Source organism: Malus sylvestris, chromosome 14 (assembly GCF_916048215.2).
Source record: "Malus sylvestris chromosome 14, drMalSylv7.2, whole genome shotgun sequence".
Classification (NCBI taxonomy): Eukaryota; Viridiplantae; Streptophyta; class Magnoliopsida; order Rosales; family Rosaceae; genus Malus; species Malus sylvestris.
In genome coordinates this window covers 9,044,418-9,070,460 of record NC_062273.1, presented here as the reverse complement: position 1 = coordinate 9,070,460, position 26,043 = coordinate 9,044,418, and the positions used below count along the sequence as shown (strand labels likewise).

The 26,043-nt window shown below is 40.4% G+C and overlaps 1 pseudogene; it reads right to left on the bottom strand.

Moving 5' to 3' along the window:
* Positions 1-1,070: 1,070 nt before the first annotated feature.
* On the bottom strand, positions 1,071-24,789 carry LOC126600470 (pentatricopeptide repeat-containing protein At1g56690, mitochondrial-like; annotated as a pseudogene).
* Between the last annotated feature and the right edge of the window lie 1,254 nt (positions 24,790-26,043).

The window sequence follows — 26,043 nt, the reverse complement described above, 5'->3', positions numbered from 1 at the left end:
CTACAATAGGTCCCACTTAAATGATAGATCTTTTCTGTATATAAACAAAGAAAATTACTCTAGAACGAAAGCTTTGTGCAACTTATTTTTCACTTCACTCATATAAGATGGACTCTACGATCAAGTGAGTTCAAAAACAGTTATACTCTAAGCCAAGATCAGAGGAGCAAAGCGAAAATCGACAGGTATTGTATTTCGACTACATCCTTATTTTCATGCACTAACAATAAAAAGGATGAATTTGAAACAAGCTCACACACAAAAGGAGAAAAAGAGAAGCCTAGTTTAGCTCAATTCAAGTGAAGATCTTTTAGCATGACCAATTACAACTCTGAAACCAGTTCGAACTTCTTTTGCTGTTTGGGCACAAGTTTTGGTTTTACTACTTTCTTCTTCAGTGTAAAGGGAAATACCTTTTTTGTTCCTTAACATCTTAGAGGATTTGTTTGAAATAATAAACTGACAGACACCAGGATGCAGTGCAAAATGCTTTTGTTTGAACACAATATGTTTTCGGCAACAACTGATGTGCAAACAATCAATAACAGGTTTAACAGTTGAAGAGAAATAAAAAAGTTTACAAAAAATTGTCAATATCAGTGATATTGCCCTTCAAATATTTTACTAGTATAATTTATTTACACCAACATCCCAACCATTCAATTGGCGGGAAACCTCTTGGACAAACTCAACCATGCATGCAAAAGTTCACTCATGCACAGACACACACTCGCTAACATGGTAGTTGATAGCAGGGCATAGAGGAAACCATGTGTTTGATCCCAAAGAGATCACCCTAAGTTAGGAACGGGGGAAATTTAAAAGTTTTTAAAAAATGACCTTTCTTAATGAACTTCAGGGCAACAAAAGCTCTATGTTCGCCTTCCTCGGCTGAGCTCACTGTGTATTATTCATGTCAAGTTCCAGCCCTGAATCATAAGGTGAACAGCGAATGTGGCACAAAATATTAGCCGAGTAACAGAACAAATAGTATAAAAAGAGTAAAAAATAAAATAAAATCAATATTATGAACTTAGATTGAATATAACATACCTGCACACGAGAAAATTTTCACCCCATGCCATTTTCACACAAGCATAAGTACTTCAAAACCGTTTCAATTCCAGAACCATCATTGTAGGCCTTACACTTTGAAGTTTACAAGCTTTTATGGATTGCCAGTGCATACAAGTTATCGTATTTGGAAGTTCTCCCCATGTACCAACAAAGTTATAGCAAGTTCTCCTCATGGTTCTATATATAGGTGTCATTATCTGGAAGTATCAATTTCTGTCCTGGTCAATTAACTCCCGTAGGCACAATTCCTGTCTCAAAACCAGACTGTCCCAGGATGTACCCCATTAAATTTGGAATCACCAATAGTCTCCGCAAGAACACACACCATCCTTAAAATGATGAAATCTGTTTGCATCCCTCAAAACAATCTCTCTCTGCGTAACTTTAGCTATTAATTTAATTGCAGAATGGCAATCCCCACAAACCCTAAGGTTCTTCATCAAACGAATTGGCATCCCTTTTGGCACCTTCAGGAGCCCATATGCTATGGCCAATTCTCACTATGATAACCAAGCTGTGCGCCTTCTCTTCTTCTTCTACATCATGCAATACAAAGCTCCCATCAGGGCAGTAACCAGTTTCTCTTAATAATACACCCAGTCTCTCTAACTCTCTCATGATCATCTCATGTTTTGGGTGACCCGTGCTCTCTCCCCCAGTAAACATATGCACATTTTTCTCCACCACAATCCAGCTACAACCAGGTAACTTGCGAAGACTTCTGGCTCTCATGTTTTCCCTCACCTCTACAACATCATACCATCTACCCTGGGTTGCATAAATATTTGATAGTGTTGATGCACAAAACCGGAGGGGTCTTGGAACAACGTAAATCCGACCGTGAATCTACAAGAAAGTAAAGAACACAAGATGTATCGTGGTTCACCCCAATGTTTAGGCTACGTCCACACTGATATTGTATTTCTCTGTTTGTGAGAGGATGAGAGGGTGAGAGCCTCTGAGGGTGAGAGTGAGGCTTTCCATGGCCTAAGAATTGGCTCTTCCCAATAAGGAGAGTGAGGGGTCCTTTTATAGAATAAGGGCTCCTCACTTTTACATATTTGCCATTTCATTTATTACATAATTACATTTGAGTCATTCGAGTATTTATACGAGGTCTAAATACGGAGGCCCTAAGTATGGTACAAATAGTATTCCCCCAAGTCTTCAGTCAAAAGAGTCTTTTGGCTGGAGACTTGAAATTCAGTCCATGTGTGGGCCGAAGTAACTAGATGTCGTCTTGAACTGATATTTGATATGAGGCGGTGCTCAAAGTGAAATGATGCTCAACTAGAAGTAGCACATGTTGCGAGGCTGCTCGGCTTGTGGCTTATGTTGCCTTGGTTGGTTCGGCCTATGGCGTTGAAGGTGAGGGAGTCCTTTTTATAGAATGAGAGCTCACTCCTCAATACATAAATGATGGACTAGAGTCGATACTCGCGATGAGGCGGTTGCTCAGTAGGTAGCGATGCTATCTAATGATGGTGAGGGAGTCCCTTTTATAGAATAAGGGCTCGCTCCTCAATACATAAGTGATGGGCTAAGTCCCCCAAGTATTTTTCATGAGGCCCAGTTGAGGCCCAATATATGGTACATAATGTAGTCCCCCAAGTCTTCGGTCAATAAAGTCTGTTGGCTGGAGACTTCAAATTGAATCCATGTATGGGCCGAAGTGGCGGTTGTTCGGAGGCGGTATTTGTATACCCTACACTGAAGCTTTGTAGGTGAAGCTTTGCAAGTGAAGCTTTTGAAGTTGGAGCTTTCAAAGTTGGAGCTCTGTAAATGAAGCTTTCGAAGCTGATTGACATGAGTAATACTCATGAATGTTTATGTTGATTGACAGAAGTGATGCTTATGAATGTTGACATGAGTGATGCTCATGAATGTTGACATGAATGATGGTTATGAATGTTTATGTATGATTGACATGAGTGATGCTCATGAATGTTTATGTATGATTGACATGAGTGATGCTCATGTATAATTTTGGAGTACTGGACGTACTTTTGATCACCTGGTTGGTGATAATAGCGGCAGGCTGCCGAATAATTTTGAAGTACTGGGTGTACTTTTGATCACCTGGTTGGTGGTAATAGCAGCAGGCTGCCGAATAATTTTTTGTAGTACTGGGCGTACTTTTGATTACCTGGTTGGTGGTAATAGCGGCAGGTTGCCGAATAATTTTTTGTAATACTGGGCGTATTTTTGATCACCTGGTTGGTGGTAATAGTGGCAGGCTGCCAAATAATTTTTTGTAGTATTGGACGTACTTTTGATCACCTGGTTGGTGATAATAGAGGGCCTGGCTCTTTTAGGCATATGGGTCTTCGCCCTCCACATAACATTCCAGCCTATTATTTTGGGCTTGCCCTTTTTTTATTACCCTCTGATAGCGTTATACAAATATCTGCAAGAGATAAGAAAAATAAATTACATCATTCAAAACAAAGGTTTCGACACAAAAGCTTCGACAGTTGCAGATCGTTGGTGCGTACTGCACTTATTGCGTACTGGGTTGTTGCAGATCTTTTTCCATGTGCGTATTGCGCCTGCTGAACGTTTTACCTTTTCCTTTCTCTTTATTTTTCTTTCTTTTGGCAGATGACAGACAAGGGAATAATGCCATTTCCTTTTTTTTTGCTTTTGCTTTTGCTTTCGTTTTCTGCTTTGCTTTTGCTTTCGTTTTTCTCAGCTCACCTTTGCACCTTTGCTGCTTTTGTTTTTTTGGTTTTTGGATCTTGAGGTTTGGAAAAATATGAACCAGAGTTACCGGTTTCCAAACCTAAGCAGGTTGTGGAGTGCCCATCGAAGAGCTGTGCTTGATGCATCCACCAAATGCGGCACGAATCCTGACCATATGATCTTCACCTTGTTGGGCTTCTCCAGAGACAAGTTCACCAGCGAAGTGAGGGCGTTTTGCTGTACGGTGTTGTATCGCGAGATAACTCACCGATTCGACGGCGGCGATTCTCCCTTTTTTAGTCGGAGCAAAAACTATCGTTAACATTCTGTATAATGAGACACTGCAACCACACAAATTTGCAACTCTGCCACTGCCATGGTCGACTTCCCCAAATCTCTCTCTCCGAAGCGAGTCCTGAAGCTCCTCAAAGCCGAGAAGAATCCTCACACTGCATTCGCACCGCTCGACTCAGTGAGGCTCTCCTGATTTACCCCATCGAAAAATCTGGCCGTAGGACCATGATCCGACGAGTCTTCAGCTGGAGCTCGTTGTCGCCCTAGTATCGTCGGGTGGCGTCGATGCCGTGCTCGGCGTAGATGACTTCCCAGACCACAAGACCACATGTACTTGTTCCTGCAATCACATCAAAATAGTCGACGATTCTTGCATCTTCCTTCTCTAATTTTTATGTCGGCAAAATCTAATCTGTGGAAGGCACTTTAGCCAAATCGGGCTGTACTACCTCTGCCACCTCGTCGTCGAGTGGAAGCGGGAAGGTCTGCACTTGTTGTGCTGTCGCCAGGAAGATGTCGTTTTGGGCTCCGATTCGGGGGTCGTAAACGCATCACACTTGAACGGTAGGACGGAAGGGAAGTCGACGGCAGCAAGTTGTCTCCGAAAATCGATGATCTCTTCCTGCACACTATGGCAGACATGTTTTGCCTTCTCTCACACTCTCTCTTCTTCCTCTGCATTCTCCCCCACTATCGTCTTCATTCTCATGCAGCGTACCGTTTCGATCTGGAATGGAACCCCCTTCAATAACAACCCCTAATTTCCCTAAATTTGGCAACAATTACAATTTCTAGGTTATGTGGGGTTTGTTTTAGTAGATCTGAAAATGCTTGAGACAAGTCAAAGAATATATGCTCAAAATTTTTTGGGTTTCTTTTTGTTTTCGTAGCTGTTGGATGGAAGAAGAAGATCACGAAAAATAAGAATAATGAGAAGAGTTGTAAGGCAGCCATTTGATAGTACTGAAAGTTGTTTGCAGATTCACGGCGGAGGTGAAAATATGAAAGAGAACCGACATAGTTTTTCGTGTTGATTCCCACAGACGGCGCCAAATGTACTGTTTGTACCATACTTAGGGCCTCCGTATTTAGACCTCGTATAAATACTCGGGGGACTCAAATGTAATTATGTAATAAATGAAGGGGCAAATATGTAATAAGTGAGGAGCCCTTATTCTATAAAAGGACCCCTCACTCTCCTCATTGGGAGGGGCCAATTCTTAGGCCATGGGAAGCCTCACTCTCACCCTCAGATGCTCACACCCTCTCATCCTCTCACTAACAGAGAAATACAATATCAGTGTGGACGTAGCCTAAACATTAGGGTGAATCACGATACATCTTGTGTTCTTTACTTTCTTACAGATTCACGGTCGGATTTACATTGTTCCAAGACCCCTTCGGTTTTGTGCATTAACAGATAGCAAGACGTAAGGCCTTGCTTTATAGGGCTCAAGCTCTGTAAGTTTCTTTGCTGCAACTTCCGCCAAGTCCATTTTCATATGCTGTCTACATGCACCTAATACGGCACCCCAAACAATCGCATTTGCCTCTACTGGCATCCTATTAATTAAACCCATTACCTCATTTACTTGTCCTACTCGACCAAGCAGATCAACCATACATGCAAAATGTGCAGTTCCTGGCTCCACCTGGTAATTTGATTTCATTGTTTCAAAAATCTCAAGACCTTTTTCTACATTTCCACTGTAGCTACAGGCTAAAAGAACTCCAACAAAGGTGATTTCATCTGCTGCTATGCTCAAAGAGCACATCTCATCAAACACTTGTAGAGCTTTACCTCCTAAACCATGTTGGGCATAACTAGTGATCATTGAGTTCCACATAACAATATCCTTTGCAGAAAACCTGTCAAACACCTGTTTTGCCTTCACAAGGTCGCCACATTTAACAAACATTGTCATCAATACTGAAGCAACATATACATCAAGATCAAACTGGTTCCTCACCAACTGGGCATGAATCTGTCTACCATAATCAAGATTCGCCAAGCTGCCACAAACAGATAGAACACTTAAAGGGAAATTCGGCCTTATATCTTCTCTTTGCATCAAAGCAAACAAGTCAAGGGCTTCCAAATCAAAACCTTTTAGTTCGTAAACTTTAATCATTGCACTCCATGTCCGATCATCCCTATCTCTCATATTATCAAAAACTTCCCTTACTTTAGCTACCTCTCCATTTTGACCGTAACCACGTATCATGGCATTACAAGTAACAACTGACTTAATAGGCATTGCTTGAAAAAGCTCTGAAGCCTTTATGATCCGTCCACACTGAGTGTAATCTATCAGCATTGTTGTCCAAGACAACTCATTTTTCTTTGGCATCACTTCAAAAAGCTTTCTAGCAATATCCACTTGTTGCTTATGCACATAGAAGGCTAAGAAGGAATGTTGTAAAGCCTTATACAAGGACATGACCGATGAAAATGGTGAAAGGTATAGAAGAGCGAAGCAAGAGGGGAAGAAAGCTGTGAGATAAGCTAAGTTAGCGGCTTATGACGATATGTATAAGCGACTAGATACCAAAGAATGAGAGTTGGATATCTATAAACTACCTAGAGCAAGGGAAAAGAAGACAATGGACCTAAACCAAGTGAGGTGCATCAAGGATAAGGATGGAAAGGTTCTTGCTACAGAGAACGCGGTCAAAGACAGATGGAAAGGTTATTTTCATAATCTTTTCAATGAAGGACATGAAAGGAGTACTTGTTTAGGGGAGTTGAGTAACTCAGAAGAGTGTAGAAACTACTCATTTTATCGTCGAATCAGGAAGGAAGAAGTGGTTGTAGGTTTGAAGAAGATGAAGCATAGAAAAGCAGTGGGCCCAGACGATATACCGATCGAAGTGTGGAAAGTCTTGGGAGAGACAGGTATAGCATGGCTCACTGACCTTTTCAATAGGATTTTGAAAACGAAGAAGATGCCAAATGAGTGGCGAAAGAGCACTTTGATGCCTATCTACAAGAATAAGGGCGACGTACAAAATTGCATGAACTATAGGGGTATTAAGCTAATGAGTCATACAATGAAGCTCTGGGAGAGAGTCATTGAGTATAGATTGAGGCAAGAGACACGGGTTTCGGACAACCAATTCGGGTTCATGCCAGGGCGCTCAACCATGGAGGCAATCTATCTCTTACGAAGACTGATGGAAAGATATAGAGATGGGAATAAGGATTTACACATGGTCTTTATAGATTTGGAAAAAGCGTATGATAGGGTCCCAAGAGACATTCTTTGAAGGATTTTAGAGAAGAAAGGAGTACGAGTAGCATATATCCAAGCTATAAAGGATATGTATGAGGGAGCAAAGACTGCCGTAAGAACTCATGAAGGACAAACCGAAAGCTTCCCCATAACTGTAGGATTAAATCAAGGCTCATCCTTAAGTCCTTACCTTTTTGCATTGGTAATGGATGAGTTAACAGGACATATTCAAGATCATATTCCTTGGTGTATGCTTTTCGCAGACGATATAGTGTTGATAGATGAAACTCAGGAAGGGGTAAATGCGAAGCTTAACCTTTGGAAAGAAATGTTGGAATCTAAAGGTCTTTGCCTAAGCCAATGAAAGACAAAATATATGGAGTGCAAGTTTAGTGCAAATGGAGGCCAAAATGAGTTAGGGGTGAGGATCGGAGATCAGAAAATACAAAAGAGCGATCGTTTTTGCTACTTAGGATCTATCTTGCAAAAGAACGGAGAATTAGATGGAGATCTCAACCATAGAATACAAGCTGGATGGATGAAGTGGAAGAGTGCATCCGGCGTGTTGTGTAACCGTCGTATGCCACTGAAGCTCAAGGGAAAATTTTATAGGAAGGCAATAAGGCCGGCGATGCTGTATGGCACAAAATGTTGGGCGGTGAAGCATCAACACGTACACAAAATAGGTGTAGCGGAGATGAGGATGCTTCATTGGATGTGTGGGCACACGAGAAAGGATAAGATTAGGAATGAGGATATCCGAGGTAAAGTAGGAGTAGCTGAAATTGTAGGAAAGCTGAGAAAAAATCGGTTACGGTGGTTTGGACATGTGTAAAAAATGCCTACTGATGCTCCGGTTAGAAGATGTGACTACGGGACAGAGGTTCAGGGTCGAAGGGGTAGAGGAAGACCTAGGAAAACTTTGGAAGAGACTCTAAAAAAAGACTTAGAGTACTTAGATCTAACGGAGGACATGACACAGGATCGAGCACAATGACATTCTAAGATTCATATAGCCAACCCTACTCAGTGAAGAAGGCTTTGGTGTATTTAACACAATACGTTGAAATGAAGCAAAGCTTATTGATTGATATCTCCGATAAGTTACAAATATGTACATATACATGAGTCAAAATAAACAAACAAAAGGGAGCCTTCACAAAGGTTGCTTAGGAGAAGTCTCAGCAGTCGGTAAAGCCCCAGAAAGAGAAAGCACCGGAGGGGGATCATTCGGAGCCTCAGTACTGGACAGAACCCTAGAAGGAGGAGGCATCGGAGGTTGATCATTTGGAGCTTCATTACGCGGTACAGCCCCAAAAGACGAAGGCAATAAATGCCTTTGGAACAAACCCACAAACCGCTGATGATCAAGTAAAACCTGACCATCAAATTCCTTCATCTGGTCAAGCTTCCTCTTCATGTTTGTAGCATAGTCATGTGCGAGCTGGTGCAACTGTTTATTCTCATGCTTGAGCCCTCTAATCTCCTGTTTGAGACTCATCACTTCAGCCACCAATGATTCAACTTGGCGAGTTCGACCAAATAGGCGTTGGGCCATATTAGACATAGAACCTGCACACTGAACACTCAGAGCCAGAGAATCCTTAACAGCCAACTCATCAGACCGTTTAGAAAGTAGTATGTTATCTTTTGGAGTGAGAAGGTTCCTGGCCACCACCGCAGCGGTCATATCATTCTTCATCACGGAATCCCCAATGGTAAGAGGACCAGTAGGGGATAAGAAGGATGGGCGCCATATGTTGTCTGGAGAAGGCGTGGCTGCCTCTTCAACAAGGTTCAAGTCAAAACGACGGTCGGAGGGGCCAGACATTTTCAAAGGTGTTGAAGAGAGAAGAGGTCGGACAAATCAAGATCTTAGAAGTGCAAGAAGGGAGCTTCTACTGGTGGAGATTCAAGTGTGCTTTGGAACTTAATGCCAGCCTCTATAAAAATCTACACTCGACGGAGCTTCAGAAATCGAAGAGGCGTCTGCCCAGAAATCGAAGAGGCGTTTCCTTTCTCAAAAGCTGAGCTGCTCAGAGACCATGAGGGCTGATCTTAGAAATCGAAGAGGCGTTTGCTTTCTCAAAAGCTGGGCTGCTCAAAGACCACGAAGGTGAAGGAAAAATTTTGTCCTAGCCAAGAACAAGTATGAACATTTGAATACAAAGGCAAGCTATTAACACTTTAAAGTAGACATGCATTCAAAAACAATTCATAAAACCCATGACTTTCAAAGCCTAGTATATGGTGAACCAATAAACTCTTTAACAACATTAAAGAGAAGTAAAGATTTAGAGTTTCTTTACCCTTGAAGCTCATCCTTGTTTACACAAGGGATTCACCCAAGTGGAGGGCCTTCAAGTCACCTCCAAGCTCCTTGAATCCTCCTTGTGTTTTCCTCCCTTTAGTGCTCCTTTGAAGATTTGAGGAAATGAGGATATGTTCTCCAAAACACCAAAAGTTTGATGTCTCTAAGTCTCTTCACCAAGTATGTATCTTGTGAAGATGATATGGATGACTTAGGGAAGAAGAGATTGCTAGATGTCCCTTCCCTTAGTGGCCGGCCTCTTAGAAGAAAATGGAGAGAAAATGTTTCACCCAATTTCAACTAGAAAACCCTTAAAGAAAATAAAGCTATAAAGTTGAATTTATACTTCATTACAAGTGAGTGGCAAACTTGTAATTAATCCAAGTTTGCCCATCCACCCTAATGGCCGGCCTCTTTGATGTTATTGGGCTATTTGCCCATTTTGTTTTAGTTGTCATACAACTTAAACATAATGGGCATTTTGGACCAAAACGCTTTTGGGCCCCGAAACCCAAAACCAACATATAAGCCCAACACGAACCTTTCGTAAAATTAATTAACTAATTAATTAATCTTGACCATTCTTCAATTAAACCATTTAATTGCTTATCCATTTCATTTGATTTCTTCACATACATCCTTACTCGGTGTACGATCCATTAGGTTCCAATTAACGAGGCAGTGGGCGATTGTTACTCTTAACGATCAATTGTGAATTGAAACCACATTTCAATTCTCCCTTTATTGATTAGTGTTTGCTAACCATTAGGGCTTCCACAAACCATGAGTGACGCCTAGCAGAATATCATGGTCACCCAAGCTAAGTAGAATTGGTTGGAGAACCTATCCAGTTACAACTACAATGCAATACGATCATTCTCTAATACAATACTCTTAATCACATTGTTTAAGTGATAGTTTGTTTCATGTCTACTATCCAATGTGATACTTTCCTATATGATTCCCTTGAATATGATTTGGAACAAACTTCCTAAGTCATATTCATTTGCTTTGGCCAAAGACTTTAGAATCATATCTTAGAGTATTCTCCTTCCACCATGGAAGGTTAGAGATCCCTTGTTGTGCATTCATATGTCTACATGACTAGATAGCTTGACCCCAACAATGCCGTGGACACTCCGATGGAATGCCGTTTGACATGATCAAAGATCAAGGACCTAACCATTAGACATCTATGATGCCTCAGGTCAAAGGACTACTTTGCATATTGCAACTTTAGAGTTCATACATGACATGTATGTTCGAACTCTCTTTTGATCGTAGTTCAGTGTACTCGATTACTCTTTCGAGCACCTATGTGTTTGTCTTAGTGTCCAACACCAAATGACTTGAGACTAGTCATACTCACGCTTGAGTCAACATAACACATACTAACCTTAGCGGATTGTCAATGCCCAATTGGCAATCCTATGGCTAGGAACGTTTTAGGAATGAACATAAGAGAATGGTCTCGATAATCTAACTCACTTAGATCACTTGTCTCTTAGATCAAATACATCCCTTGGATTCCCTTATTGTTTAAACACATGATACAATAAATAGTGATTAACAATAAGCTTTGCCCTTCATTAAACATATAAAAGTTTAATACATTAAGTATTCCAAAAAGCTATTACATCAAATGAGTGGCTTTGTGGGCATACTTCCAACAGAAGGCCGATCTCAAAAATTGAAGAGGCGCTTGCTTTCTCAAAAGCTGGGCTGCTCAGAGGCCATGAGGGCCGATCTTAGAAATCGAAGAGGCACCTGCTTTTTTCAGCCTTGTTAGCACTTGCCACATGCACACTCAACGTTGCTGAAATTACGGGTATTCTGTTGAAGATTTCTGGTGAAGTAGAAAACACGTGAATCTTATTGTTCAATCATCCACTTTCCACACGCACCATCAGCTCATGTGTACCACAGATAACTTTACCAAAGATCTCTGACAAAGTTTAGACACGTGAAGCTCGCAGTTCCCACTACATCGCTATGACCAAGAAGGGTAAAAGAATAGCAAAGAAACAACACTAACAAAGTTTAGACACATAAATTTTGAAGGTCTAGCTACCATATTATTACCTACAAAGGTAAAGGAACAGCACCACTGCTGGATAATTGGAAAGTCCCTGTGTGTCAACCTCTGTGTTCCGTGGCAAGGTAGACTAGAAAACATGCCCAACCTTTACTCATATTCGAGAAAACACTCCCAACAAGATTGCTTGCTCCAAAATCGAAGAGGCACGGCCCTTCGAATCTCGAGAGCCAGACTCCCAACATGATTACTTTCTCATAAATCGAAGAGACACCGCTATCCGAATCTCGAGAGCCAGACTCCCAGCAGGATTGCTTTCTCAAAAATTGAAGAGGCACCGTTCTTCGAATCTCGAGAGCCAGATCCCCGACAGGATTGCTTGTTCGAAAACCAAGAAGGCACTGCTTTCTCAACTTCGAGAGCCAGATATCCTTGGATAAAGCTTGTCTGTAATCTTCACACACAACATCAGCTTTCCAGATACCACAGACCACTTTTTCAAAATGCTCTGACACACGTGAAACTGGCAGCTCCCACTACCGTGCTATGACCAAGCAGGGTAAAGGAATAGCATTACTACTTGTTGTTAGGGAGACTCCTATATATGTCGACCTTCATCCTCAACGGACAGGCAGACCTGCAAAAACGCTCAACCCTTCCTCATATCTGAGAGGGCACTCCCAACGAAGCCTCTCGAAATACTCAGCTTTCTTTCCCCCCAATAATACCTCTGCAAACAAGCTACACCAGAGCAAGAATATCTCATATCATCAGGGTTAAAAGCAAGAGTATCCCATATCATGCTTTTTCCCTGTCTTTTCCTTTGGCCTTGTTCTTACCTGCAAGACAAGGAGAAAAAGAGCAATCAGTCAGCACTTGGAAGCAAGCTTCCAGTTAGGAACTGACTGCCTGGAACCCTATACCTGATTACTTACCTGGCATTGCTCTCGAGTACTCATCTTCAACATCTTATGCTTCTAGAGAAGATACCACATCTGCTTGAGGAACAGATAGGGAAAGTGAGAAGGATACAAGGAAGCATGTGGAGACAAGCGTAACAGAACACGTGCCGATACATCCACTACTTTGTCAACAACAAAAGTATCCCATATCAGCAGGGTCGAACGTACTCTAGATTTGATGGACTTGTTTTGACCCTCAAATTCTTCAGTCGGCCTTATACTCTGGAGGAAACCAGAAAACCCTCCAGCCTAGTTCAAGAATAAGCCTGTGGAAAGTTACTTTTTCAAAAGCAAAAGTATCTCATATCATCTATTCTCTTTTTTCTTCTCTTTATCCTTCATGTTGCCTGCAAGATATGGAGAATGAGAACAATCAGCCGGAACTCGAAATCAAACTTCTAATCTGTGACTGATTGCTTGGAGCTCTGATTGCTTACCTTGTCTGTCACCTCTTTCAGCAGATCCCCTAGCTCGGCGACTTGGGGGACTCCTACTACATGGTTTGTATCGTGCTTGACCAAGCCTGAAACTACAAGTAAGCTTCAAGTGAAATTGATACATTACCTTGTGCATCTCCACCAGTTAAAGATACCACCCCTGGATGGAGGAAGAGTACTTCCAGAGAAGATGCCGAATCTACCTATGAGACAGATAAGGCAAGTGAAGACGATACCACACTTCGGTACTTAGAAGTTTCGTGATTATGAGATCATTCTCCCACACTATTTCCTAATGTCATTTGTACTAAATCATTCACTTGTACTCACTAAAGGAGAGCTTGAACCTATGTACTTGTGTAAACCCTTCACAATTAATGAGAACTCCTCTACTCCGTGGACGTAGCCAATCTGGGTGAACCACGTACATCTTGTGTTTGCTTTCCTGTCTCTATCCATTTACATACTTATCCATACTAATGACCAGAGCAATCTAGCGAAGATCACAAACTTAATAATTTTTGTTGTACCAAAGTCCTCACTGATTTTTTGCATTAACAATCCTTAAGTCCTTACATTTTTGCGTTGGTAATGGATGAGTTAACATGACATATTCAATATGATATTCCTTGGTGTATACTTTTCGCAAATGATATAGTGTTGATAGATGAAACTCAGGAGGGGTAAATGCGAAGCTTAACCTTTGGAGAGAAGTGTTGGAATCTAAAGGTCTTCGCCTAAGCTGATCAAAGACAGAATATATAAAGTGCAAGTTCAGTGCAAATGGAGGCCAAAATGAGTTAGGGGTGAGGATCGGAGATCAGGAAATACCAAAGAGCAACCGTTTTCGCTACCTAGGATCTATCTTGCAAAAGAACGGAGAATTAGATGGAGATCTCAACCATAGAATACAAGCTGGATGGATGAAGTGGAAGAGTGTATCCGGCGTGTTGTGTGACCGTCGTAGGCCACTGAAGCTCAAGGGAAAATTTTATAGGACGGCAATAAGATCGGCGATGCTGTATGGCACAGAATGTTGGGCGGTGAAGCATCAACACGTACACAAAATGGGTTTGGACATGTGCAAAGAAGGCCTCCTGACGCTCCGGTTAAAAGATGTGACTACGGGATAGAGGTTCAGGGCCAAATGGGTAGAGGAAGACCTAGGAAAACTTTGGAAGAGACCCTAAGAAAAGACTTAGAGTACTTGGATCTAACGGATGACATGACACAAAACCGAACATAATGGCGTTCTAGGATTCATATAGCCGACCCCACTTAGTGGGAAAAGGCTTTGTTGTTGTTGGTTATACACATACCCAGATACCATCACAGTTCACGAAACAACATTCTACGCGGCATCTCATCAAAAATCTCACGTGCTTCAGCCAAACGCCCAACCTGAAAATACCAACCAATCATATTAGTCCTTGCCACAACATCCTTGTCGGGCATCATATCATAAAGCCTACGGGCATCATTAATCCTACCCTCTTAAATCAGGCCACCCAACATCATTGTCCGCAAAACAACATTCTTTTCAGGCATTTCCCAGAAAAGTGAGTCAGCCTCCAAAATCCTACCCTCTTGCACGTACCCTCGAACCATCGACGTCCAAGAAACAATATTCATTTCGGGCATTGAATCAAACACTTTCCTAGCCTCACTAATCATCCCATTCTTGACATACCCAGATATCAAACCGTTCCAAGAAACTATATTCCTCTCCTGCATTTTATCAAACAACCTCCGGGCTTCTCCTGGCTGATTACCTTGGAAGTGACCTCTCACCATTGAGTTCCAAGACACAATATTTTTATCGTGCATTTGATCAAACACCCTTCGGGCTTTCTCAATTTGGCCAAGCCGAGCATACTGAGCAATCTGAGAATTGGCAGAAATTGCAATACTAGTGCCATATTTCCGAGATAGAATAAACCGAGCCAGCATTGTTACACTAAATATTGCACTACCTACATAAAGAAAACAATTATTCAGAGTTTACAAAGTAAAGGCTAGAGATCTAGTCTAATAAACTAGTTCCCTTTTTTTCCAGCGCAACCTCCACAACAATACACAATTTCATTTTTACACGGACAATACAAAGTGAAACATTAACAACCATATTACAAGGGAACTTTTATTAGCACTCTAAAAATCTCTTTCTATACTCCTCATAAGTATATTTTTCTTTCTAATTATAGAAAATTTGTAGTGCAAAATGAGATTTTTAGAGTGCCAATAACAATTCCCTATTACAAAATGGAATACAAATTACTCTAGACACAAGCACACCTCATATTCTTTCTTGTTTGCCAAGCTTTAGCTCCCACCCTACAGAGACACACAGATATCAATCATAAGCTAACTTTTGCACACGTAGATTCATACTTAAGCAAGTGAAATGTTATGCACAAGAATTTTCAGAATGACCAAATTATACAAGCATGAAAAAGTAACTATTCAGGAGATGTATACTAATAAGAAAAATGTTAACCATTCCCATCATATTCGAATTACCAATTTGACATATTGTACTTTGCTAAAAATCAAACAATGACGAAGATGTGAGCAAAGAGGTGTGAGAAAAAAAATCATTGTTAAGTTTGCTTTTATCACCAGTTACAGTATCATGAAACCTTCAAGCTAATGAACCTCTGAAAAGAAAACAAATTTGCTCCTTCACAAGGCCAAGGATTTTAAATGTCACAAGCAACATCGGATGTCATATCAAGTTGTGGACTTTCTTGAAAATGGAAGGATCTAGAATAAGCGGCCAACCTCCTAGAGAGGACCCATAGATATAGCAAGTAAGCAAGGTTTTCCTTTTAGGACCGACTAGAACAAGCTGGCAACTGTAATAGAAACAAACAGTAAGCTCTCTTCCCTATTTGCTTGTAATGCTACGTTTCCCCTTCTCAATCTCTCTCGGAAATGCCATCTCTTTCTAATTTCACCAATGTAATTCGAGCAAAACAATACTGTAATCTCTGGCAGCACTGAACACCGCCACAATGGCTCAAAGTTCAGCTGATCAATAAAAGACAGACAAATTTCATCCCCTCTTCATCAGATAGATACTCAAATAATTACCATTTCCATATCACACTTCACGGACTCACCTCTCTTATGAATGCAACCATTCTCAATTCCATAACCATATAATGACCTAAAACTAAGCTACAATCCTAACAACTCTTATCAAAATTCAATTAAAAAATCCAAAAATGCAAAATTCTTTTCCCAAAAAAAATCAAACTAGTCCAGTGGTTTGACTTCATATTTCATATTTATTTTTCCGGTTATTTCTAAATTAATATGACTTTCATAGATGCAATAGGAAACCCAATCGGAACATCAAAATTTGCCAATTAATCCATACATAGTGTTGATGCCCAAAATCAATAAGGACTTTGATACAACAGAAAATGTTAAGTTTGTGACCCTCACTAGATTGCTCCAGTCACTAGTATGGATAGGTATGTAAATGGACAAAAATAGGGAAGCAAACACAAGATGTACGTGGTTCACCCAAATTGGCTACGTCCACGGAGTAGAGGAGTTCTCATTAATTGTGAAGGGTTTGCACAAGTACATAGGTTCAAGTTCTCCTTTAGTGAGTACTAGTGAATGATTTAGTACAAATGACATTAGGAAATATTGTGAGAGAATGATCTATTTTTATAGAAGAGAGTCTCTAGCTTTGTTCTGACTTTGACACGTGTCGTGCTGTGATTGGCCTCTGATGTTGACACATGTCTCGCTATGATTGGCCTTTGATGTCAACACGTGTGATTGGCCTCCTGGTTGGAGAGAAACTCTTATGGATCCTTGATGGTATAACGTTGACCGGTGCTTAGTAGTTTCGGGATTGATCAAGTATGGTACAAACAGTGCTCCCTTATGTTCCCGAGTAAGGGAAACTCTTCGATTGGGGACTTGTAAGATCCAAGCCCCTAAGTAATCACGAAACTTCTAAGTATCAAAGTGTGGTATTGTTTTCACTTGCCTTATCTGTCTCATAGGTAGATGTGGCATCTTCTCTGGAAGTACTTTTCCTCTATCCAGGGGTGGTATCTTTAATCGATGGAGATGCACAAGATAATGTATCAATTTCACTTGAAGCTTACTTGTAGTTTTAGGCTTGGTCAAGCACGATATAAACCCTATAGTAGGAGTCCCTAAAGTCTCTGAGTAAGGAGATATGATGAAAAAGGTGACATACAAAGTAAGTAATCAGAGTTCCAAGCAATCAGTCTTAGATCGAAAGTTTGATCTCGTGTTTCTGCTGATTGTTCTCCTTCTCCTTGTTCTGTAGACATCAACAAAGATAAAGAAAATGACATGGAGAATAGATGATATAAGATACTTTTGCTTTTGAAGAAGTAACTTTCCACAGGTTTATTCTTGAACTGGGCTGAAGGGTTTTTTGGTTTCCTTCAGAATATAAGGCCGACTCAAGAATTTGAGGTCAAAACAAGTCCATCAAATCAAGAGTTCATTTGACCTTGATGATATGTGATACTCTTACTATTGACAAAGTAGTGGATGTGGTATGGCAAGGTTTTGCTCTTTGGCGACGATGTCAGCGAAAGGTTGTTGAAGCTTTTCGAGCTCTTCGGATAGGGCAGCGATGCCGGGCTTGGATTTGATTTAGACTCCTTTGTCTAGATTGTGCGGTTCTGCAGGAAGAGCATCGTCCTATAGTGACCTTTGCATCGCAGAAGTGGTGCGCAACCTTTGCATTTAAATGGTCCTTTAGAGCACTACTCCTCATCGACTCATCCATGCGTGGCAGCTTCAGTGTAAAGCATCAATATTGTATCAACTGTTCTGAGGTATTTACCGAAGGAATTTGTGACCTTGACAACAGTTGAGGATGAGTACTCGAGATCAATGCTAGGTAAGCAACCAGGCACAGGTTCCGGACAATCAGTTCCAGATCAGAAGTTTGATTTCAGGTTCCGATTGATTGCGTTCTTTCTCCTTGTCTTGCAGGTAAGAGCAAGGGCAAAGGAAAAGACAAGGAAAAAGCATGATATGGGATACTCTTGCTTTTAACCCTGATGATATGAGATACTCTTACTCTAGTGTGGCTAGTTTGCAGAGGTATTATCGGGGAAGAAGGAAACTGAGGAGAGGCTTCGTTGGGAGCGCTCTCTCAGATGTGAGGAAGGGTTGAGCATTTTTGTAGGTCTGCCTGTCCATGGAGGATGGAGGTCGACATATATAGGAATTTCCTCAACAGCAAGTAGTAATGTTGTTCCTTTACCCTCCTCGGTCATAGCAATGTAGTGGGAGCTGCAAGATTCACGTGTTTTAACTTTGTCAAAGATCTTTGACAAAGTGGTCTATGGTATCCGGAAAGCTAGTGTTGCGTGTGAAGATTGCAGAAAAATTTTATCCAAGAACATCTGGCTCTCAAAATTCGAAGAGCGGTGCCTCTTCGATTTTTGAACAAAAAGATATGTTGAAGATCTGGCTCTCAAAATGCGGAGAGCGCTGCCCCTTCTATTTTTGAATAAGCAGATCTGTTGGAGATCTGGCTCTTGAAATTCAGAGAGCGTTGCCTCTTCGATTTTTGAACAAACAAATTTGTTGAAAGTGTATTCTTGGATATGAGGAAAAATTGAGCTTTCTTGTGAGCATGCTTTGCCATGAAAGATGGAGGTTGACACATCTAGGGATTTGCCAATTAGCCAGTAGTGGTGCTATTCTTTTACCTTTATGGGTAATAGTAAGGTAGCTGGAACTTCAAAATTCTCGTGCCTTAACTTTGTCAGAGTTCTTTGGCAAAGTTATCCTTAGTATTCAAGGAGCTGACGTCGCATGTGGAGATTGTCGACAAATCTTACCTTGGAAAATCTACTTCTTGAAATTCGGAGAGTGATGCCTCATCGATTTTTGAACAAATGGCCATGTTGCCCTTTCTTTTATAGGGGCACCAATTGTGTTCAAGAAGTACGTTCAAAGAGTTACTGCTTGTAGGAATTCCTTCTTTATTTTTGTATTTCTTAGATTTACTGTACCTCATTTTTTCGTCATTATTTCTGAAAATGTCTGGCCCATCTGACCATCGTTTGGACTTGAATGCGGTGCAAGAGGTAGCTATGTCTCCTCAAGACAACATATGGTGCACATCCTTCTTATCCTCTATTGTCCTTTTACCATTGGGGACTCTGTGATGAAGAATGATATGACCGTTGCGGTGGTGGCCAGAAACCTTCTCACTCTTAGAGATAACAAACTACTTTCTAAATGGTCTGATAAGTTGGTTGTTAAGGATTTTCTGGCTCTCAGTGTTCGGTGCGTAGGTTCTGTGTTTAATATGGCCCAACACCTATTTGCTCGAACCCGCCAAGTTGAATCTTTGGCGGCTGAAGTGATAAGTCTCAAACAGGATATCAGAGGGCTCAAGCATGAGAATAAACAATTGCACAGGCTCGCATATGACTATGCTACAAGCATGAAGAGGAAGCTTGATCGGTTGCAGGAATTTGATGGTCAGATTTTAAGTGATCATCAGAGGTTTGTGGGTTTGTTCGAAAAACGTTTATTGTCTTCGTCTTCTGGGGCTGTACCACGTACTAAAGCTCTAAATGATCAACCTCTGGTGCCTTTTCTTCCTAGGGTTCTGCTCAATACTGAGGCTCCAAATAATCACCTTTTGATGCCTTCTTTTTCTGGGGCTTTGCCGAGTACTAAGACTTTTCCTGAGCAACCTTTGTGAAGGCTCCCTCCTATTTGTTTGTTTTTATTCATGTATATGTACATATCTGTAATTTCTCAGGAATATCAATAAATAAGTTTTGCTTCATTTCAGCGTATTGTGTTAAATACACTAAGGCATCATTCACTAAATTCTTTGAATTTGTTCTTTTGTTAAAGTTTGCGTGTTGAAACTTCATGGGTGGATCCTGTAGGTTGAAATAGTGCTCCCTTAATTTCCTGAATAAGGAAAATTTCTCGATTGGAGACTTGAAAAATCCAAGTCACTGAGTAGTTGCGAAACTTTCGGGTACCGATGTAGTAGCATATGGTAGGAGTCCCCAAGTCTTCGGTTGAGGAAGTGGATAAATGAGATGTCTTGCTAGAAGCCAATTTTCCAAAGTAACAAAACTTCACCATTTTCCTTTCTAAGTGGTAGTCTAAAACTCTTCCTTCATATATATTTGGTATGAAAGTTGTTAGGCCTAAAGAAGGGGAGACCTGGCCTTTTTTTTTTTTTTTGAATTTTTGAATATATTTTTTTTAATAGAAAAGCTTTTGCAGGTGAAGCTTTTGTGTTGAAGCTTTGTAGGTGAAGCTTTGGTGTTGAAGCTTTGTAGGTGAGACTTTTGTGTTGAAACTTTTGTGTTGAAGCTTTGTAGGTGACGCTTTATAGGTGAAGTTTTGTAGGTGAAACTTTTGTGTTGAAGCTTTGTAGGTGAAGCTTTTGTGTTGAAGCTTTGTAGGTGAAGCTTTGAAGGTTGAAACTTTGTAGGTGAAGCTTTGTGGTGAAGCTTTGAGGTTGAAGCTTTATAGGTGTAACTTTGTGGTTAAAGTTTTGTAGGTGAAGCTCTGAAGGTTGAAGCTTTGTTGACACCATAAATTGATTTTGCTTCACACTATCTTGATCAAGAGTGTGTGAGGCTTTTGCGAATTGTAGGTTGAACTCCTTTGATGAAGCTTTGTTGGCACCATAAATTGATTTTGCTTCACACTATCTTGATCAAAAGTGTGTGAAGCTTTTGAGAATTGTAGTTGCCCTCCATTTGTTAAAGTTGTTGAATTTCTCAATTTCCCTTCTTTTTTTTATTATTCTTTTTTGGAAAACTGGAAATTTGAAAATGTGGGAGAGACAACATATACAAATTTTGCTTCCACACTGTTAAGCAAGAGATTGTGATGCAAGCCACACTTTGTAGTAGTTGAAGGTTTGGATGAACCATATAAATTGAATTTGCTTCTAACGGTCTTGATCAACAATGTGTGAAGCTTTCTACGAGTTGTAGTATTTGCATTGTTATAGAGGAGAAATGTCTGAAGCAGATGCAAGAGGGTTGAAGAGCTTGATCTTCGTATACCATGCACTGAAGCCATTGTTGGCTTGCAATAAGACTTTGTTGGTGACTATAACTCTTGTTGGGCATAAGTGCTCCCCTAGTTGAGTTGTAAAGCTTGAGGGTTTTTTATTATTTGTGAATGCTAGGACTTCACATGTACAAGTTGTATCACTCGTCTTCTAGTTGGTGGAATGAATGGTGAGTTACTTTCATCACTTGGTTGGTGGTACGAAGGTGAATTCCTTCATCACCTTTAATCACGTTTCATCACTTGGTTGGTGGCATGAAGATGAGTTCCTTCTTCACCTAGTTGGTGATAAGAGTGGCAAGTTGCCAAATAATATTAGAGTATGGGTTGTACATTTCATCACCTAGTTGGTGGCACGAAGATGAGTTCCTTCTTCACCTGGTTGGTGATAAGAGTGGCAAGATGCCAAATAATATTAGAGTACGAGTTGTACATTTCATTACCTGGTTGGTGGCATGAAGGAGAGTACGGGTTGTACATTTCATTACCTGGTTTGTGGCATGAAGATGAGTTTCTTCTTCACCTGGTTAGTGATAAGAGTGGCAAGTTGCCAAATACTATTAGAGTACAAGTTGTACATTTCATCACCTGGTTGGTGGCACGAAGGTAAGTTCCTTCTTCACCTGGTTGGTGATAAGAGTGGCAAGTTGCCAAATATTATTAGAGTACGGGTTGTACATTTCGTTACCTGGTTGGTGGCACGAAGGTGAGTCCTTTCATCACCTAGTTGGTGAGAATAAGGGCAAGGTGATGAGGCACATTCTAGCAAGTGTTGAATGACACAAAGTATGTTAAACCCTTTCGAAGCACAATTGGCTTATGTATGAATGTGTTGGAATGTATGAATGTGTTAGAATGTATAATGTTTATGTTGATTGATACGAGTGATGCTTATGAATGTTTTGATATACATGAAGGAATCCATGCTTTCAATATGTGAACCATGTTGGTTGTAACACTTAGTATCACTTGCTTTGTGTCAAAGTACGCATGTTGGAGCTCTAAGTTGGAGTATAGAGGTAGGTCAACGTAGACCAAGTGTTCCAATGCTAAGAATGCAAAAGACTCAGAAGAAGTTGTTTGAATTCTCTCTTCTTTTAATATTTGCTAAATGCCTTGTGTGACAAAAGAGCTCAAGCGGTTGAGGGTCAAAATATTTGTAATGTGTATGCCTTCTTATAATAGCATTTCCTTCAGTACCTAGTACTCCATTTTGACAGAGTGAGGCTTGGCCTCATACTTATAATAGTCGACGGTACGTTCACCCTTAGTTGTCTTAATACGACTTTTATCCCTCTTGTTGTAATGAGTTTGCTGAGAGTAAAAATTATTCCCCTTACAAGAGACGAATATGTTTGGTGACTTAACGAGTAGCTAAATGAGGTAAGAGATGATGCAATGGGTGTCTGAATGGCCAAGATCTCCTCACTTGGTAAAAACGAGTAGCTAAATGAGGCAGGAGATGATGCAATAGATGTCTGAATGGCCAAGATCTCCTTACTTGGTAGAACTTGACTTCCACTTCCCATTTGTTAATAGGGGTTAACCATATAAGGGTTCCCTTAGTATGTCCTTACCTCGACAAATGCATGATTGTAAGCTTGCATCATTACCTCAGAGTAAGTCTTCCAAGTGTTAGCATTCATCATGTACTTGAAGAAGCATTCATACATGCCTACCGTGAAGGCCTTGAGTGATGTTTTATCATCTACCTCAGCACAATGAGAGTACTCATAGCAGAAGCGATTAACATATTCACGCAATGACTCATTTAATTTCTGACGAATAGTGTATAGATCATTAGCAGAGTGTACGCGATCAGCTTGGAATATGTGTTGAGCCATGAAAAGCCTCCTTAGCTCAGTGAAGGAATCCACAGTATTAGGTCGAAGACGAAAATACCAATTGAGAGCTCCACTAGAGAGAGTTGAGGGGAATATAAGACATTGTTCCTCATCATTGTGTCTTCGGTATGCAATTATAGATTCAAAGAGGTATATATGCTCAATCAGATCTTCCCTCCCAGTATAAGATTGCAAGCTAAGCTTCTATTTCGTTTCTCCTTATAGATGGGTGCCAAAGATTCTCTTTGTCAGAGGGTCGAGCCTTGGTTGATCCCAGCCAGGGATTTAGGCATGACACTCGGCCTTTAACTTGCTCACCTCTTCGATGAGATGCATGATAAGAGGGTCCTGAGTGGAGTCAGGCTTCATTAAAACTCTCATTCGCAAGTTTTCCTCATCCTTAGGAAGAATGGAAGTTTGGTCAAAGACATGTGGCTTTTTCTTAGATTCACCGTACTGGCTTTCGAGATGTGCCGTTTAGAAGTCCCCCAAGTCTCCTTCACCTTCTTGTCCCTCCAAGGCATGTGGTTCCTTTCTTGGATTAGGCGTTGGCCTACGTTGTGGTAGAGAACTGATCCCTTTAATGACTCTTGGGTCTTTGACCCTTAAGCCTATATGGATAGAATTTTCTCGACGTTGTCTTAGGAAGTCTCGACAGTCATGGTAAACGGCTCTTGATCTTTCCATTCCTTCTGTAAAAAGGTGCATTCCTCTACTTTTCCCGCTTCAGGTCGAAGTAGCTGGGTTGAGAGAAGCCTCATGTTTATTGACATTTTGATGAGTAGCTCGCTCCTCGTCAAGAATACTCATGTCGAAGGCAGGTGACCCTCCGTGTTGGGGGGCACCCATTTGATGGTTAACTTCCACGAGGGTGATGAGCTCGTGTGCTTGAGTATGCCTAGAATCATGGAGCATCTTGAAGAGCTTTTCATACTACTCCTGGATGACCTTGTTCTTCATTGTTATTTTGTTATTCTAAGCCTCCAGTTCTTCGACTTTAGCTTGAAAAACGAACTTCTTTCGTTCCTTCTTTTGCTGCCTTACATTAGGCACAATGGGGGTGTCGTTCTGTGTGTTGTGGCTTCCTTCGTTCCCCATGTTAGATAATGATGCCTGGTCAAAAGAGAGTGTACAAATGGTGGAAACCAGCTTGACAAAGCTGAAGATAGTAGGAATAAGTGTGTTTCCCACAGACGGCGCCAAATGTTGATGTCCAAAATCAATGAAGACTTTGGTACAACAGCAAATGTTAAGTTTGTGACCTTCGCTAGATTGCTCCGGTCACTTGTATGGATAGGTATGTAAATGGACAGAAATAGGGAAGCAAACACAAGATGTACGTGGTTTACCCAAATTGGCTACGTCCACGAAGTAGAGAAGTTCTCATTAATTGTGAAGGGTTTACACAAGTACATAGGTTCAAGCTCTCCTTTAGTGAGTACTAGGGAATGATTTAGTACAAATGACATTAGAAAATATTGTGAGAGAATGATCTCCTTTTATAGAAGATAGTCTCTAGCTTTATTCTGACTTTGACACGTGTCGTGCTATGATTGGCCTCTGATATTGACATGTGTCACGCTATGATTGGCCTCTGATGTCGACACATGTCGCGCTGTGATTGGCCTCCTGGTTGGAGGGAAAATCTTGTGGATCCTTGATGGTATAATGTTGACCAGTGCTCAGTAGTTTCAGGATTGGTCAAGTATGGTACAAACACATAAGAATTCAAACCAGAAAAAAAAATCAACGGTCTAAAAAACTGAACAGAGTAAATATTGATGATCTGAGAACAAGAAATCTCACCTTCAAGCTGCCGCTGGTAATGTGTGTTCCAAGCCTCAAACTCTCGCCGTTGCCGCAGGAGAAGAGGGAGAGTGCAAAGGTGAGAGGATTACATGAAATTTTATAAATATATGAGGGTATAACAGGAATTCTGGAACTTTTTAAACCTGCAACCTTCCCAGTCGTAGCTAGAATATTTATCAATAATAGTCAAAATTTAACACCCATATTCATAAATGTCATTTTTTATAAAATATTTCAAATATAGCAGAAAAACCACTTTAAAAGAACTATAAATACCTTGAAAATTAAAACCAAATAAACGTAAGAAACAAAACCCTATTAGAAGTTCAATCGTTCCAAAGAAATCCAAAACTAAAATTGAATTTCCAACATGATCAGAATAACAGACTTGTATAATGAAAAGTGTGATCGATTCATGGCATCCATTCGCTTTGGGTATAAGAATTGGGATGAGTTGAAATCAACAATTTAGAACTTACAAATTGGTGTTGTAGATTAATTAGATTGGTGGGGAAGAGAAGAAAAAATAAAGTTGGAATGATCCTCTTGTGAATTAGATTGGAATTTGATTCCAATGAGTTAGAAGCCTCAACCAGTATCATGTCTGCTAAATTGATTGTACAAAACATACTCTTTTAAGACAATCTTGTATCAACGGTAATGATTGAGTTTCAAACATGAGTGACAAAATTTCAAGTCCATACTCCATTTGTTGATTGTTGAACAACACCCGCAATTGCTCTACAATGTTTATCAACTCCACTTGTGGCCTCACACTTTGAACAAAGATGTCGAGAAGATCCATTCAAGGGTTTTGGCTTTTTGTGTAATTAGGTTTTGGATTTTTAGGACATTTAGGTCTATTCACATGGATTTTCTGCTACATTTGAAATTTTTTATAAAAAATGACATTTATGAAATTGAGTGTTAAATTTTGGATATTAACGATAAAAACTCATAGCTGTTTGCGTTTGTTGCACTGAACTATTTCGAACTCAACTAATTTCAGGGATTAAGTTGAATTGTCTTGGCTTGAAATAAATAGAATAATAATAGTGAAGCGTTTGATGTAGTATCAGACTAATCACGGACTAAGCCCTGGTTTGGCTTAGCTTAACTTTTTTTAAAAGTGGGTATGAAAAAAAAATTGGAGCATTTTAGGTGTTTGGTAAACATTTTAAATCAGTATTTTTTCAAAGTTATGGGTGAAAAAAAGATGAAAACCAGAAGCTGGGTTTTGGTAAACATTTTAAATCAGTATGTTTTCAAAGTTATGGGTGAAAAAA